Here is a 16,572-nt window from a genome sequence, read left to right on the forward strand (position 1 = left end):
GGGATAAAAGAGAGAGGTAGAAAATCTCATATTACTAAAAACCAATGAATGAAAAAAAAAAATAATACAATGAGTATTCACTCCAGTGACAACAAAGGGAAGAGCACCGTAACACCTCAATTCCCCCAGGAAATGCTATCCAGCAAGGGGCTCCCTCTATATTAAAAGTCAACAGCTTGAGTAGAATGACTGCTAATCTACAACTACATTTGTGTAAATAAGGCACAGTGTGAAAGCTGTACTTAAGAATATTCATCGCTAAAATATAATACAGAGATGAGCTATTCAACTGCAACACAATAATTTGGATGAAATCAACATGTCATTCATTCAATATTCTAAATCTATTTTAGAAAACTATATGCCCAAATAGAACTCCAAATAGCCAAAAAAATCTTGAGAAAGAAAAACAAGGCCCCACAGTTCCTCATTTCAAAATGCATTACAAAGCTGCAGTAATTAAAACAGAATGGTACTGGCATAAAGATAGATACAGTCAGTGGAACAGAATAGAGTCCAGAAATAAACCCTCATATCTAGGTCAACTGATCTTCAACAAGAGTGCCAAGTCTACACAATGAGGAAAGGATAGTCTCTTCAATAAATGGTGTTAGGATAACTAGACATCCATATGCAAAAGAATGAAGATGAACTAGTATCTTACACCATATGCAAAAATTAACTCAAAGTGGATTAAAAACCTAAAAATGAGACTAAAAAACACCTAGAGAAAAACAAGGAGAAAACTTCATGACATTGCAATGGGCAATAATTTCTTCGACACCAAAAGCATAAATGATAAAAGCAAAACTACACAAATGTAACTATATCAAGCTTAAAAACTACACAACAAAAGAAACAATCAATAGAGTGAAAAGGCAAACTATAGAATGGGAAAAAATATTTTAAAAAATATATCATATAAAAAATAATACTCAGAGTTTATAAAGAACTCCTATGAATCAATAACAGCAAAAAAAAAATTAAAAGAGTAAAGAACTTGAAGAAGCATTTTTCCTAAGAAGACATAAAAATGACAAATAAGTATATGAAAACATGCTCAACATCACCAAGCATCAGGGAAATGGAAATCAAAACTACATTATTACTGCACACATGTTAGGATGGCCACTATAAAAACAAACAAACAAACAAAGCAAACAAAAACAGAAAAGAACAAGTGTCGGTGAGGATGTGGAGAAATTGGAATCCTTGTACACTATTGGTTAAATTGTAAAATGATGCAGCTGCTATGGAAAACAGTATAGAGGTTCCTCAAAAATTAAATTTTATTCCACATGATCCAACAATCTTACTTCTCAGTATATATCCAAAAAAACCTGAAAACAGAATCTCAAAGAGATATTTGCATACCCATGTCTATTGCAGCAATATTCACAACAGCAAAGATGTGAAAGCAACCTAAATGTCCATCAATGGATGAATGGAAAAGAAAATGCGGTATATACATACATACAATGGAATATTAGTCAACCTAAAAAATAAAGAAATCCTGGTATATGCTAGAAATGGGTGTACCCTGAGGACATTATGCTAAGTTAAATAAGTTAATTACAAAAAGACAAATACTGCATAATTCCATAATTCCATATGAGGTACCTAAAGTAATCAAACCCATAGAAATAGAAAATAAAATGGTGGTTGCAGGGGCCTGGGGATGGAAGTGGGAAAACCGAAAATTATTATTCAATGGATACGAGTTTCAGTTATGTAAGATAAATAATTATAGAGCTCTGTTGTACAACAATGTACATATAGTCAACAGCACTGTACTATACACTTGAAAACTTTTAAGAGGATAAATTTCCATTATGGGCTTTTTATGACACATAAAAAAATAAACTATGTACCAATCATGATGCTCAGCACTAGGGCTACAACTATCAACAAAGTGATTTAAAGAATCAAGGCAGAGATCAAGGTAGACAGGGATATGGAGTGGAAAACAATAGCAGGTGGGAGTGTAGAAGTCATTTCAAATAGAACAGCTAAAAAGCTGTAAGAGAGAGCCTCGTGTATCAAGCCTACTATATACAGTTTACTGTTGGTAGACAATAAGCCAAAGAACCAAATCTTGGAGGGATGTGTAGACTTTGTTAGAGTATGGTTTTTATCCCATAGGTAATCAGAAACCAATGACCTATTTTATATAGGAAAGTGTTATACACTGTCAAGAGTCTCTTCTATGGATAATGTTGTCCCAAGATAAGGCAGATAATAAAAATAGATAATATAAGAGTTACTAACAATACACATTTATATTTCACATCTGTACAGCTTTTCTAATGGCACCAGACTCCAAGAGGCAAAGTGATTGCCTCATACATCTAGTAAGTGACAGCTCTTGTCTCCTGATGCTTTATTACTGATCTTTTCTTTCTTCCTGGGCATAACTACTCAGAGAGGAGCACTGGATTACTAACCTTGTCTGGACTGGTATTTCTGTGCTCTGAGCACGGGTGTTGGCATATAAACCGTAGGCCAGACCAACTCTATCTTTGCTGTGCTTCTTATCTCCTCATAGAGCCAGGGTTTTGACTGAATAGCCTCCTGAAAATTCATTTCTTCTTGCTTCCCCATATGGCTTTATTTTATTACCAAAGTGACTCCTTGGAAGTTCCATATTTCCTCTTTCAAGGACACAGAGGAGAACAGCATAGTATTTTTCCTTTGTAAACAAGGCTGCTCCTCTTCTTCATTGTTCCCTGTGTCCCTTAAACAACTCCGTCTGTCTATATTTAGCTCCTATTGATTCTCACTTAATTGTCTTGTTCCTGCTAGACTCTGGAAAGGACTTCACCTCTGTAGAAACTGAGTGTACATCTACTTCTTCTGATTGCATGGATAAACAAACCATAGAGATGTGCAGCATAAACACTCGATCCTGCTCCTGCCGCTTGGAATCAGTCTCAATAAAAAAGTGGAGTGGGGGTAGAAGTAGGGAGGTAAGATTCCTGTTTATAAGGATATTGAACTGAGAATCAAGAGACCCTGGCATGAGTCCCAATTTCAGCTTGTCCTAGTGGTACAATCTTAGATGAGTCACAGTTCCTCTGCAGACTCAGGTTCCTTGTCTGAAAAGCAAAGGGGTTTGTACTAAGAGACCCTAATTTCCTTTCACAAATTATATTTTATGTTGCTTTTATATCCATTGCAAAATATCAGTGCAATGTAAAATTATAAACGAATAAAATTTTGAAAAAGTACTTTATAAATGGAAAATACCCTCACAGATGTACTCATTGCTCTGATGATGTTATGACTGAATTCCTGAATATCCACAAGCCTCCAAGAACTTTGTACCTTCATGTTAATAAAGAATCCCAGTTTTCTCCCTATCCTTGCTCTGATTTAGTTATGGGATAAAGCTATTAGGAAAATAAAGTTAATCTGGCAGAATGAAGAGGTCATCTCAGCCTTGGACAAAGGGAATGGGAAAACAGATTTAGGAAGTAAGTTTTGGCATTAGCCAAAGGAAAGAAAAAACAAGCTCAGTTTAGAGAAGTGCTCAGAGTCATTTCGGTACCTGGCTTGAGAGAAGTGGTCAAGGAAGGGTTGAAAACCGTTGGACAGTGGGGACACCAGTCTGTTTAGCTGGGGGGTGGGGGAGGAACAAAGAAAGTTTGGGAGCTTATAATCAGCTTTGCTATTCCTATATCTTGGACCTTGCTCCCTTAAGGGAGACTAGATTTAATGCATTGAACTCTGGCAACTGGTTCTGAGCTTTGAAAAACTTTTGACCACTGGGATGACCCTGTGTGAGAGAAGAGCCTTAGGAATGGAAGGTCTCTTACAATTATTATTATCATGATTGTTATTACGATTGTTATTATTAAAACTTCCTCTATTGCCTACTTTTCTTGACTCTTCTTTTTTCCACATCCGTTTTTTTTTAAATCTCTGCAGTTAAGGCTTCAGCTCTTCCCAAAGACAACCCCTTTCCCTAGTACTTACCTTAAACAGATTATTTTGCTGCATTAATAGAAATAGAGTATCTAGAAGGAAGGAACTGAAGGTTCTGCTCTACCCTCGCCACGACGAGTAGGCTTTAGAACTTTGGCATCAATATCTGAGTCCCACACTACTAGCCTGTCACTGACAAAAAGTCCAGCAAAGATGACCAGGATGGGGATGGGTCTGGAGGCCAGTACATTCTGGAAAGAGTAGAAAAAATGTGAACAGTAATAGCCCCCCAAAAACAACTGGGGTCAATGTGTAAACATTTTATAAAGAACATTCTGAGTATCAGACTTTGGCTGAAAAGAAAAGGGAAGAAACAAGAGCCAGGTGGGTGGAATAAGAACTAGGGGAACAAACCAATTTCATGGATTGCTTCCTCCCTATCCTCTTCAGTCCCTGCAGAACTGATGACCCCAGGATTAATGCACTATTCCTAGGAGAAAAAAAAAATCTGGCATGGTTCCTACAGGTATTATTATCCTAGGAGGCCCAATTAAGCAAAAATGACTAGGAATGATTTCAGGAGTCTCTGGGTAGAGGTGAGCTGTAATATTTGGGCTTTGGGGTGATGACTGTAACCGGGCCATTGTAGCTGAACCAGTTAGAGTGGGGTCTATGAATGGCAATATCCAAATCTTTTCACCCCATGCTGTATAACCAATTAACTTAGCAGAATTGATTGACTGGCAAGACAGAGCTGGAAAGGCAGCTCAAAAGGCAAATGATACATCTTTGAAGGAGATCAAAAGCCAGGATGGTGCTCCATTAAGTCCATGCTCCCATTCCAAAAAAGAGCCAAAACCACACACACACGAAACCACCTTACACATATACTCACCATTCACTGAGTCTCTTCTTACCCTTTCCTACTCTTGACTCTTGGCCACTGTCTTTGTCTTGCATCCTCTTGATATTTTCTTTCGCTGTATATTACCCTTTCTTTTCCAACTTACTTCTCATTTTACTGCTACTATAATTAATGATAATAATAGATATAATTTTTAGATCATGTAGCTTGTTCCATGGCTTCTTACTAGTGATGATATTTATTCAAATCTTAGACTATCTTTTGCCTATGAGTTGATTTTGGTGTTAGCTCAGTTTTGCAGATGAGGAAACTAAGGCTAGGAAAGACATAGTACCTTGTCTCAAATCATACATGTAGAAAGTGGTAGAGCCAGGTTTCAAAACAGATCTCTCTGACATGAAAGCCCATGCTTGTCCCCCTGAGCTGCAATGTCTCACTAACGATCTATTTCTTCTCAATAATAAATCTGACAGTTTTGATTCTTTTTGTAGGTGATGTCACCTCCTCCGGATGCCTCGGCTGACACCTGAAGTCCCACCACACCAGCAGTGCTCCCCCATGACCCTACTCACTCCCACCTTCTCCAGCCTGGCAGACAGTTCTCAGACAACAGTAACTGAAGAGCTAGAAATTAAAGGAATTTAAGACAGATTTTGTAAGACAAGCTGCCTCTTCTGTGAACACATGATGCCTGTCTCAGAGCAGATGAATTTTTGGTTGCTGCCTAACATGGGGTTGTGGGGCAGGAATTTGGCATCACCCCAGGAGATCTTCCTTTTCTCATCTTACAGCAGTGCATTTTTTCCCCCACAGGGCCGCTGGTTTAAGTATTAAAAGTAAAATTAATTCATGTAATTGGTCCAAAGAAACCCAGAACAGGGTCATGCCTGATCTGGTTTCCAAGGAGAGAAACTTATTCGCGATATGTCAGAATTCAGCTCTTGTTAGACCCACACATGTATGCAGGCACACACACTCACTCACACACGCACACACCTCCCAACCCTGAAGCTATTTTCTAAGAAAACCAGATGAAGAGAATCTTCGCTACCCGAAGCAGGAAGTGAGTCAATGCTGGGTAGAAAAACTAAGCAGACAGTCCTAGTAGGAGGACTGCCAGGGCATTTGAAAAACCAAAGCAGCGCGCTCAGCCTTGGGGACCTTGGAAAGTTGCCTGAGACCTTGGAAACCATTTTATCCAGCACTACTAACACATATAATCCAGTAATTTAAAATCTTCCATTACTTTAATCTTTTCAAACAACTCGAACAATTATGAAATTAACTCTAGATATTTCTCATCTGATTAAGAAATGAAATGTGTATAATATCAATCTTAGATCCTATCAGGTAAATGAGTTTTAAATGAAACTTAGATCTTTGTAAGTCAAGGAACAAAGGGATGATACAAATGAAATGGTAACTTTCTATCCAGATTTAATTTTCTTCCTGAACTATATTTTGGTTAAAGGAAATATTTTTGCTCCCAATTCTGGCCACTCTGCTGGACCTCTGTCAATATCAAGTATACAATGAAGGGCCCAGATGTGGATGCTAGTGGGGAAAGAGTAGAACAGGAACTTCCTCTCCCTCATTCTTGACACTCTGTTTCTATTGATATAGCAAAGGATATTTAATAATGGACATGTTAAAAAGGACATTGTGTGTTTAAGGCCAAGCCACCCTGAACATGCCTGATCTTGTCTGATCTTGGAAGCTAAGCAGGGTCGGGCCTGGTTAGTACTTAGATAGGAGACCACCTAAGAAGACCAGGTGCTGTAGGCATTAAAAAAAAAAAAAAAGACATTGTGTTAAGACAACAGCAAAGCTTAGCCCAGTCTGGTAATTAGTAATTTGCAAAGGTAAGACAACTGACAGGGCACTATCAGGAAGGGCAGGTTGCCCAGTGAGGATATTGATCGGAGAACTGGTTAGAGATCAAACAGAAGTGGTCACCTGGGAATGGCTGATGAAGACTTTGATTGTCATGTCTACAAATAGAAAATTAAATTCTGCAGGTGGAGAAAAAACGCTGGTTGGGCTTTTGGAAAAGGATCAACATGATACAATTTGTGTTTTGGATAGCTCATACTAACAAGTCTCATACTAACAGACTTGAGGGGGAGAAATTGAAAATAGGGAAAACAGTCAGAAGGTTGGTACATGTAAGAAAATAAACTTCATGAGAGTACTTGGCATTCCCAGTGTATCACTGCTGTGTGTATTCTCAGGACCTAAAATATAGAATGTGCTCAGTAAATAGCTGTTATGCAAAAAGTGACCTCCATTTATGTCCAGGAGGGAATGAAAAAGAGAAATGTTGAATAGAGGGTCATATTTGTGCAAAGAGAGCACATTCACCCACAGGTTTCCAGATAGCATTTTTTCCCAGATCATCATCCATGCTGTGCCAGCTAGCTGACTAGATTAAGTCATTTTTTTGTGGAGTATTGATCATTTCCAGACCCCTATACTTAGCATCATTGTGCATATATTATCTCATTTAATCTCTTTTTTAAAAAGTCTCTAGTATTAGATATTGTTATCCCCAATTTATGTGTGAACAAAGTGAAATATCTGCTGAAGGTAATGAGCTACTAAATTGTACCAGATTTTGATCACAAAACTGATTCTAAAGCCTATGATTGCTCCACTATAATCAGAGGAGCATAAGTCACTTGCTTTATTAACCAGAGGATTTTATATATCCCATTTCCATACACATTCCAAAAGAGGCCTCTATCTCACAGCCTCCACAAACAATAGCAGCAGATTTTGAAAATTTGTGTAAATGTGTTTTTAATAAACCACATCAAAATTTTCTATATGCCTTAATAAGCTTATGTATTCTCAGGAGACCTTATTAGATAAAGATAAAATATTTTAGAAAGCCCCCCATTCCTAACTACTTGAAGATGCATTAATCATTTTAAATCTCCCCCAAAATCATGGGCAAAAAGTCATATTGTTGACTCTGGCTTAAAGAATATAAATGCTACCCCTTCCCTCACGAAATATCTTTGGAGGAACTGCCGCAAATACTGAACATGAGGTGGACCCAGAAAATCCTCTAAACAAATAGATTCTACCTAGCCCTGCTATAAAGCCTACCTGATATAATTCTACTCTTTCCTTTGCTTCGGCCCTCCCTTGCTAAAGTTATTTGAAAGTATATTGCTTTTCCACTCTGGAAATGCTATTTTACACTCTTTGTTTCTAATAGGGCTCTGGAAGTAGCAACATAATATTCTTTTTCTTCCAGATGTTGCCCTTTCCTCTGTAGAAAATGAATTTTCCACCTATTATTTCAAAATACCCTGTCAGATGGTGTCCTGCTTATGGCCCTGGTGCATCCCCAACACGAAGACAAAATGTCTCTCAGGGATGGAAAACAACATTCATTCTAATCCATGTAATTGCTTTAAAAATGTCCATGTTTTTATTAGTAGTCCTTCTATTGCTGTCAGAGGATGATTATACTCTTTTCGAAATGTCTCTCTTATTTTCCATTTGCGTTGAAAAAAATATTTCGATTATAGAAACATGCAGTCGAGTTAGAAAGACAGTTCTTATTCATCTACAACCAACCCAGAATTTCAGAATTTTGCGGAACCAAGAGAAAGAATAGATTAAAATTTACTTTTGACAGAAGCCATAAGAAATAAAAAGGTTGTGAGGGAAATTATGTCAATCAGTTGTGTCTACAAGATCATAACTCTGTGCTTATTTTATCTATAAAACAGGGATAACAACATTCATATTACAGGGTTTTGATGAAAATTCAATATTATACATGAAAATGCTTGGCATGATTCTTGGTAACTAGAAAAATTGAACAAAGAGTATTAATAGTAGTAGTTGTTGTTATTGCTGCTGCTATTTCAAGGGAAACATTAATCTTCATTCCTTATTCATCAAACGCTTATTGATCATATATAACACAGTCCCCCATGGGAGAATCTGTCAATGTAGTGAGGGAGACAGATAGTAAATAGTTAACTATTATGTAATGTGATAACTATTACAACAGAAGTATTTAAGAACTGCTCTATGAACATAGATGTAGCAATTTAAATAATACCTTATACTTACATAGCATTTTACAGTTTTCAAAGCTGTTGTCTCACAAAAACCATTTGAAGTAGAATTAGAATACCTGGTTTTATATATCATCATCATCATCATCATCATCATGGCCACCACCATCATCATCATCATCCTGGCAGCTACCATTTGTTACATGACTACTATGCCAGGCCCTGCTAGGAGCTTTCCATGTCTTATGTCTCTTAATCATTACAAGAAACCTACGAAGTAGCTAGTTTGATCCCCATTTTATCAATGGTGAAAGTAAGATTCAATGAATTTTATTGACTTCCCTAGTAAGTGATGTAATCCGAACATGGAAACAAATCTGTCTCCAAGTCATGGTCTTTTCTCCAATCACAGTTGAGTTATAGACATAAAGCAGCTCAGAGAAAATTACATTAGGGATCAGGAAGAGGAAATTTTTTTCTTAATGTGATCTAATATATCCATCTTGGATAAATAATGCAAAAGAGAGGCTGACAATTAATACTCTGATCTCTGCACTAGATATGGAAGTCATCCTTATTCTAGATCTGTCCTACTAGTTGCCATTCAGCAAAGCTAAGGCATATCGACAGATAAGTTTCATAAACAAGTGGCCTTTGGAGAAGTTATTACACCAGCTTAGACAGTCTATAGTTGAATTTAACATTGACGTTGCCAATTCTAGCATTCAATCTTTGAGAAATTATATTGGCCATCCAGAATATAGAATAGACAACTTTCAGATGGCTGCCAACTAAAACCAAATGTTTGAACAAGCTGCTAGCCCTTAGACAGGAAAGCTAAAAGTGTTAAGGAAAACCCTTAATTACTTTATTGCAAACTAAATCAAGACAAGGAGAACAAATCCTCATTATAGAAACCTGATAGTTCAGAGATGGTCCACAATATTCTCATATTACTGACGACCACTCACCCTTGTTTCTGCCAAAGTTGGCTCTTGGAGGTAACAATATGTTGCTTAATTTGGCCCCCATAGGAAATCTTAAATGAGAAATTTCTGCTAGGTAAAAACGAAAAACAAAAAACAAAAACAAAAAACTTGCTCTTTAAGAAATTAGTATGTTTCTTCCTCTCTGACAATAAGAACTATGTAAATATCACATTAGTCTTCAGTGGCTAGGGAACTAATTGATTTTTCTATTAATTCATAGCAACTACGTTAATTGTAAGGTTAGTATTTTTTCTTTATTTATTCATGTTTCCAGTAGGGCTCCATTTTTAAAACAAGGGATAACAAAAGCATTTATTTTTAATGGTTTTTCTATCATTTTATAAATAAAGGATACAGTCTCATTTTTTTCCAGATCTTACATTTATCATTAGTGTGTGAACATCATTCATTCTTTCAAATTCTTACAATATACTATTTTTTTTTCTATGCTGAACACTGTCTCTGGCTCCTAGTAGTGGAGAAGTTAAACAGATAAAATACAATGTGACGATTACTACCAGTACTGCAATGTGATAATTAGTACAATTATTGGCAAGCTGTACAAAATGGGTATCAAACATGTCTCTTCATATCCACATGAACTGCAGGCTAGTTTCCTTGGTGGGTACAGTAATACTGACTGATTAATGTGGCTTTCCGAGATGTATCTCAGAAACTCAAGCACCTCAGAGCTCTGAGTGAATTAAGAGGTTTTAGATCTGGACAAATCACTATTCACACCTCCTTAGAAAGGTCTCTCTGTCTTCTGCAGTCCACAAAGATCTCTCTAGCTCTGCATCCTGAGGTGTTCCCTCCAGATCAGACACAAAAAGCTCTAATCATCTAATGCAGGCAACCACAGGAGACAGGTTCTGTGTCCTAAGCCTGGATGTGAGCCCTCGAGAGCTTAGGTTTCATTTACTTTTACACAAAACATCTTTAATCAAGCATCTAAATTCAACTCAGTTTAATAATCATGTATTAATCTCCTATTTTTTCCTGGAAGCACAGAAATAATTAAAACTCCCTATTCAAAGTTCAAGACTAGTTGAGGAGACAAACACTTAAACAGGTTTAATATAGTGTGTGAAATTATGGTGATGAGGGTATGTCCAGGATTTTTGGCCCATGGTAGGATTCATAATTTGGGAAAGAACTTTGCTGATGCTGGCCAGTGAGGGTGGGAGGAGACAAGGAACAGAAGAAATAGATGTTGGAGAATAATCCAATTACCTATTTACCATCCAATGCACAATACCAAGGTGGGGCCAGGGTAACTGAGGTAGAATTTTGTACCAGGGACACAGTATGGCAAGTGAATGGCATAGACATGGGAGCCAAGCAGCAAGTGAGGCTGAAATCAATCAGGCAGTAAAGATCCTGCAGGGCAGTACAGAGAGAGGATTCTGCTTCTCTAGGAGATGGGACTGACTTGAGGTCAGTGCCAGAACTCACTTCAAGCAAGTTGGGATTCAGGCTCGAGCACTAGTCTTATCCGGTCCCGGTGACGAGAGTGCTGGAGACTGAAACTGAGGCAGAAGTCCAGCTTCTTGTGGTAGAGAAAGGTTCTCCAAGAGCATGCAAATTGCTGAGGTTCCCCACTTACTCTCATGCCCAGACACCGAGGACTATGTTTATAGCGGCAAGATTAAATTTAGACACCATCTGCTAGTAGTCTGAGACTAGTAATAAGCGTCATGTTTAGAAAAAAGATTGGCATAGGGTCTTGATCTGAAAGACTTGAGATTGAAGGAGTATAGAATGGATAAAGGCAGTATCAAATATAATTGCTGTTGAAACAGTTTTGAAGGTTCGGAAAAAGTGATTTTCAACCTCTTCTATCAAGACAATGGGCATCATTCTTTTCTCATTTGTCTGAAGTTATCAGCAAGAAGTACCATCATTCACTGCCATTTTGTAACTTAAGTGTCACATAACTGTTGTAATAGAAACTTGAGAAAGTAAAGAACTTCACTCTATTTTTCTCCATTGTACTTCCCTCATCTTCTACTTATATGTAGATTTACGAATTATTTTTCTCTCAGGAGAGCCACAAGGAACCTGTCAGAAATATTCCAGCATATGCAAATCCTAACTATACAGACAAAAATAATCTTTGTTCTATTCCTCATGTGCTCTGTGGGAGTTTTGCCTTGTTTGCATGATTGATCAGTTTGCATGTGACTTTTCAAAATCACTTTTCAAATGGAGATGTGAAACAGAAAACAAAGGTAGGGGTGTGTAGGCCTGGGCTGGGTGAAGGGGCACCCAATCCAGGATAAGCCCTTTCAGCAGCTTATGCATATTCTTCCTGCACATATCAGATGGTCACTATCAGTTGCAGGTTTGGTAGGCTCCATTATATGGGCAACAGGAGTTAAAATCCCACAAAGATAAACTGTAGAGTGAACAGGATCTTTTTTGTTTTTTGGATTGTTTTCTTTTTCTTCTGGTTGACAGTACTTCTATAACTAAGTGCATTAGATGGTATGTAAACCACCAAAGCCCTGCTGGGATCCCTAAACATCCTCAGGATTCATTTCCCTATAGTTCAGGAGTTTGTGGTGTCTCTGGCCCTTTCTACTGGGTAACTTCTGCACTTTTCTTCAGAAGCGCTCTCTGTATCTAATTTCAAGAAAGAAACCATCGCTCTACACTCTTCAAAGAGGTGTGTCTCCCTCTTTTCCCAGCACAGACACAACGTGTTCCTTGAATAAACCATATAAAAGATAATCCACTGCCATAAAGCACTGTTCTAAAAAAGAATTACCCCAAAATATTACTTTTTCTGGATTTTATCTCCTCTTCTTCTTCATCTTCACCTCTACTACTTTTGTTCACCCTTCATCACCTCTTACCTGTATTACGAACTAGTCCTTTAACTTGCCTCCCTGTGGCCATCGTCAATGATCTCTTCACCTTTCTTCCCCAACTTTTTCTTCCTCCCACTCCAAACTTCTAATTCATTATTTCATTAATAGTGATTTAAAAGTGCAAATGTGACTTGCAAATGTAACTTGTGATTTAAAAATCACAATCACCCGTAATCAAATACTAAGGATGAGAAGAGAAAGGGAAAATAGCAACAGTTTTGAGCATCTGGAAGTTGTCAGACTCTGTGCTAGGTCCTATTATACATATACATATACATATACATATACATATACATATACATATACATATACATATACATATACATATACATACATATACATACCCTACATTCTCACAATAATGCTTCAACATAATGTGTTATTATCTCACATTTATTGTGAAGAAACTAAGGTTCAGGGAGCTTACATAATTTGCCTAAGGTCATATGGCTAGTAGATTCAGTACAAAGCATTTGAGATCTACAGGCACATATCAAGTTCTATAAGTTTGCCACTGCCAATTCTAGGTTCTGGAGGCACAGAGATAAATAAGATTTCTGACCGTATCTGACTCTGAGAGGCCCACAATGGAGGAGACACTCAGACTAACAGTAAATTACAATGCAATGTAGAAAGTGCAAGGCTGAGTGGCAAAGTCGGGGTTTGAACTTAAGGTCCTTCCAATTAGACCACTATTTGCCTATTTTTGCAAAGATGAGAAACTGTTTAATGTTAAAACTATCCTCAAACTTTCATACAATAATATTTGTATTTTTTACTCAAGAACTATGCAATGGCAAAAGTTACAATGAATTCAGTGAAGTTTTTGAAGGAATTTACATTTTATTCATCATAACAGCAACAATGTCTACTTGAATCCATGCCTTTGTGTGATACACTATCGGTCCATGTACAGTGAGTGAACAGCCATATTTGAATTTGAGACCCATCTGCAATAACCTTGGATCCTTAGTCCATTCATTGGAAATGAGTCCTTCACTTGTAAGCTCCTCTGACACAACATGTCTTCCAACAGGGTTCTGCAGTGTTGACAACTAGAGAGCCAGGGTGAAACATGCTTGATTAAAGGTCAGGTAAGCAAGCATGTACCTTGGTCAGACCTTGGACAGTAATGAAAAGCCTTTGGTCCCTTCTCTAACCCATCTGGACATCCATGCACAGGAAAAAGAGAGAGAGGGAACTACCATTTCTTAGTGTCTTCTTTGTGTAGGCCACATAATTTATAATCTAAATATTAAGCCAAGTCATGTGTTTAAAGCCTTTTGGCAGAATCTTGCCTTCCCGCTTTTAGCGTCATGGCCTGCCTTTCCTTTTCTTCACCCCATTTATCTTCTTCTCTTATTTTTCCCAGACGTACTTTGCTCTTTTACATCCCAATGCCTTTGCTAAAGCTGTTATTCTGCCTGGAAAATCCATGACCAGTTTCCATTTTTTATCCTGCTAAACCCTCTCATGCTTCAAGATCCAACTCCTCTCTGAAGCTATCACCAACCTACGCAAGAAGATTTCTTTCATTTATGCTCTGGTCACACTTGATTTACCCTTCCTTTATAGCACTGAGCACACTGTATTATAATCATTTGTTTATATATGTGTCTTTATCACTGGCCTACACTCTTGGTGGCTGGGAATGCATCGTATTTCTCTTAAATCCCCAGTGTGTACTACTGTGCTTGGAACATAATATGCACTCAATAAAAGGTGACTGTATGAATACATAAATAAACGAATGCATGCTTAATAATCTTTGGTTGAATGTGTTAACATTGACACACTTCTGAAATTGTCTGCTTCATGTTTGGAGAATGTATTACAGTTTCTGGTCCTATCATTTGTCACTTTCTAACGTACTCATAAAAACACAGAATATCAGTGTTGGAAGACATTTTAAAGGCCATTTAACCGAATCTTCCTACTAGGGCAAAAATCTCCTTTCTGTTATCAGGAGTCATTCACTCTCTGATTGAATAACTTTTGTGATAGGAGTTCACTGCCTTATATGGTAATACAATCATTCTTTAACAATATTAACTATTAGGAATGTCAAACAATATCTATCTATCATTTCCTCCTATTGATACTATTCCTACCCTCTGAAACTATTTACATATATTTTCTCCTTCAAATGACATCCTTCCAGCTATCTGGTAAAAAAAAAATGAGAAATTAAGCAATCACTTGCCTGAGGCATTCTGGGGTCTCAGAAGCCCCTCCTGATTTCTAGGATCAAAACTGAGGAGGCAGATTTAGCAGATTTAGAGGCAGCTGGCAGGAACAGTCAGGTTCAGTGACCAAGAAACTGGTAAATGTGGGCTTAACCTTAGAAGGCACCAGGAATCCAGATGATGAAGAGAAAGAGAAAGAGCTTAGGTGGCACACTAAGTTGTTGGCAGGGGAGGCGGCATAGGCAAAAAGATGGCGTTTACAAAAGCAGTCCAGCAATTTAGAAGGATAAAGTGCAAAATGGGATAGAGTGTGATAAATGTGAGGCTGGGCATGTAGTCAGTAAACTGAGTGTCAGAGAGGTGGTGGCTCACCCAAAGTTACATAGCTAGACAGGGAAAGAGGCTGGCTCTAGCCAAGATCTTTTGGGTTCCAGTCATTTTTGCTAGTCAGATGTCCTTATACTATCTTATAACATCTCCCTATCAGCTCGTCCCTTAATACTAGCCACAAAGTGATGATTCAAAACTGATCCCTTAGACTGAGTTTTATTTCCTCACTGAAACCTTCACATTACAGTGGCCTCTCCATTACCCCTCATGGATGGCTCCTAAAACAGGTTTATACCACAGGAGGACTCGGGTCAGAGTTTCCTATCAGAGGCCCACCCAGAGATATTGTACAACTCCCTTTTCTAGGACACACAGGATTGTCACCCACTATGCCTAAACACATTCTTCTTTAACTATATTAGTTACCAGTTAGTTTTATGGATATGAAAGCATTTTTAAAGATGATTTTTCCATATCTCTCCTCCAAACAGTTTGTGTTAACTTTTACTTCAGAAAAATCCAATTTCCATTTGTTCTAAGTTACTGGGAGGCACTTATTTTCCTCCTTGTATAACACCTATACAATCTCAGCCTTTGCTATTGAAAGGGAAACAACAAAAATAAAGATAGGACAGGCCTCTTGACAAAATTCATCCCATGACACAAAATGCAATCAACCTTCTCAGTTTCATCTCTTGCCACAACCCTGAAGAACAGCCCCTAGAGACTCAATCTCCTGTTCCATGTTGAAGGCCTTAGTATGAATAATGTTCCTAAATGATTCTCTTTTCAAGGTTGATGAGTTGAGATAGAAGTGACTTTGCCAAGGTCATACAACAAATCAACATCAGGGGAGATGTTAGAAGCTCTGGGTTTTGCCGTGGCTTTACCTTGAGCCATGATACTCAAGAGAGCTGCCAAGAAAGTGATGGAAAATAAGATAGATAGATAAATGATAGATGATAGATAGATAGATAGATAGATAGATAGATAGATAGATAGATAGATAGATGATAGATAGATAGATGATAGATAGATGATAGATAGATAGATATAAATATATAGATATATAGATATATATATAAAATGTATGCCCCATGTGAGGCTTACCCGGACAAATGATTCCTACATTGTGAATTTAGGAACAGGTTCAATATAAACATAAAAGAAAACTTCCCACCCCACAGTAATGCCCAAAGTCCTCAAATAAATGGAACATTTACTGTTCCCAGCAGAGCTGGTATAAGTGACTGCACTAAACAAACAGTTATTTTCTGGGAGATGCGTTTAATTCACTCCCTGTTGATCACTTTCTTGGGGGTCATTCAATCAGCAGGAAAGCTTGGCTGTCAAAGATTCCAGAAATGC

General features: G+C 37.7%; 1 protein-coding gene and 1 pseudogene across 1 annotated transcript in view; one reads left to right on the plus strand and one right to left on the minus strand.

Moving 5' to 3' along the window:
- The window catches only part of AGBL4 (AGBL carboxypeptidase 4), a 1,011,660-nt gene that overhangs the window by 553,754 nt on the left and 441,334 nt on the right, over positions 1-16,572 (minus strand). The gene's annotated exons all lie outside the window — the stretch shown is intronic.
- LOC120581059 (uncharacterized) lies at positions 6,456-6,574 on the plus strand (annotated as a pseudogene).

The sequence above is a fragment of the Pteropus medius genome, unplaced genomic scaffold, assembly GCF_902729225.1.
Source record: "Pteropus medius unplaced genomic scaffold, Ma_sr-lr_union100, whole genome shotgun sequence".
Taxonomy (NCBI): domain Eukaryota; kingdom Metazoa; phylum Chordata; class Mammalia; order Chiroptera; family Pteropodidae; genus Pteropus; species Pteropus medius.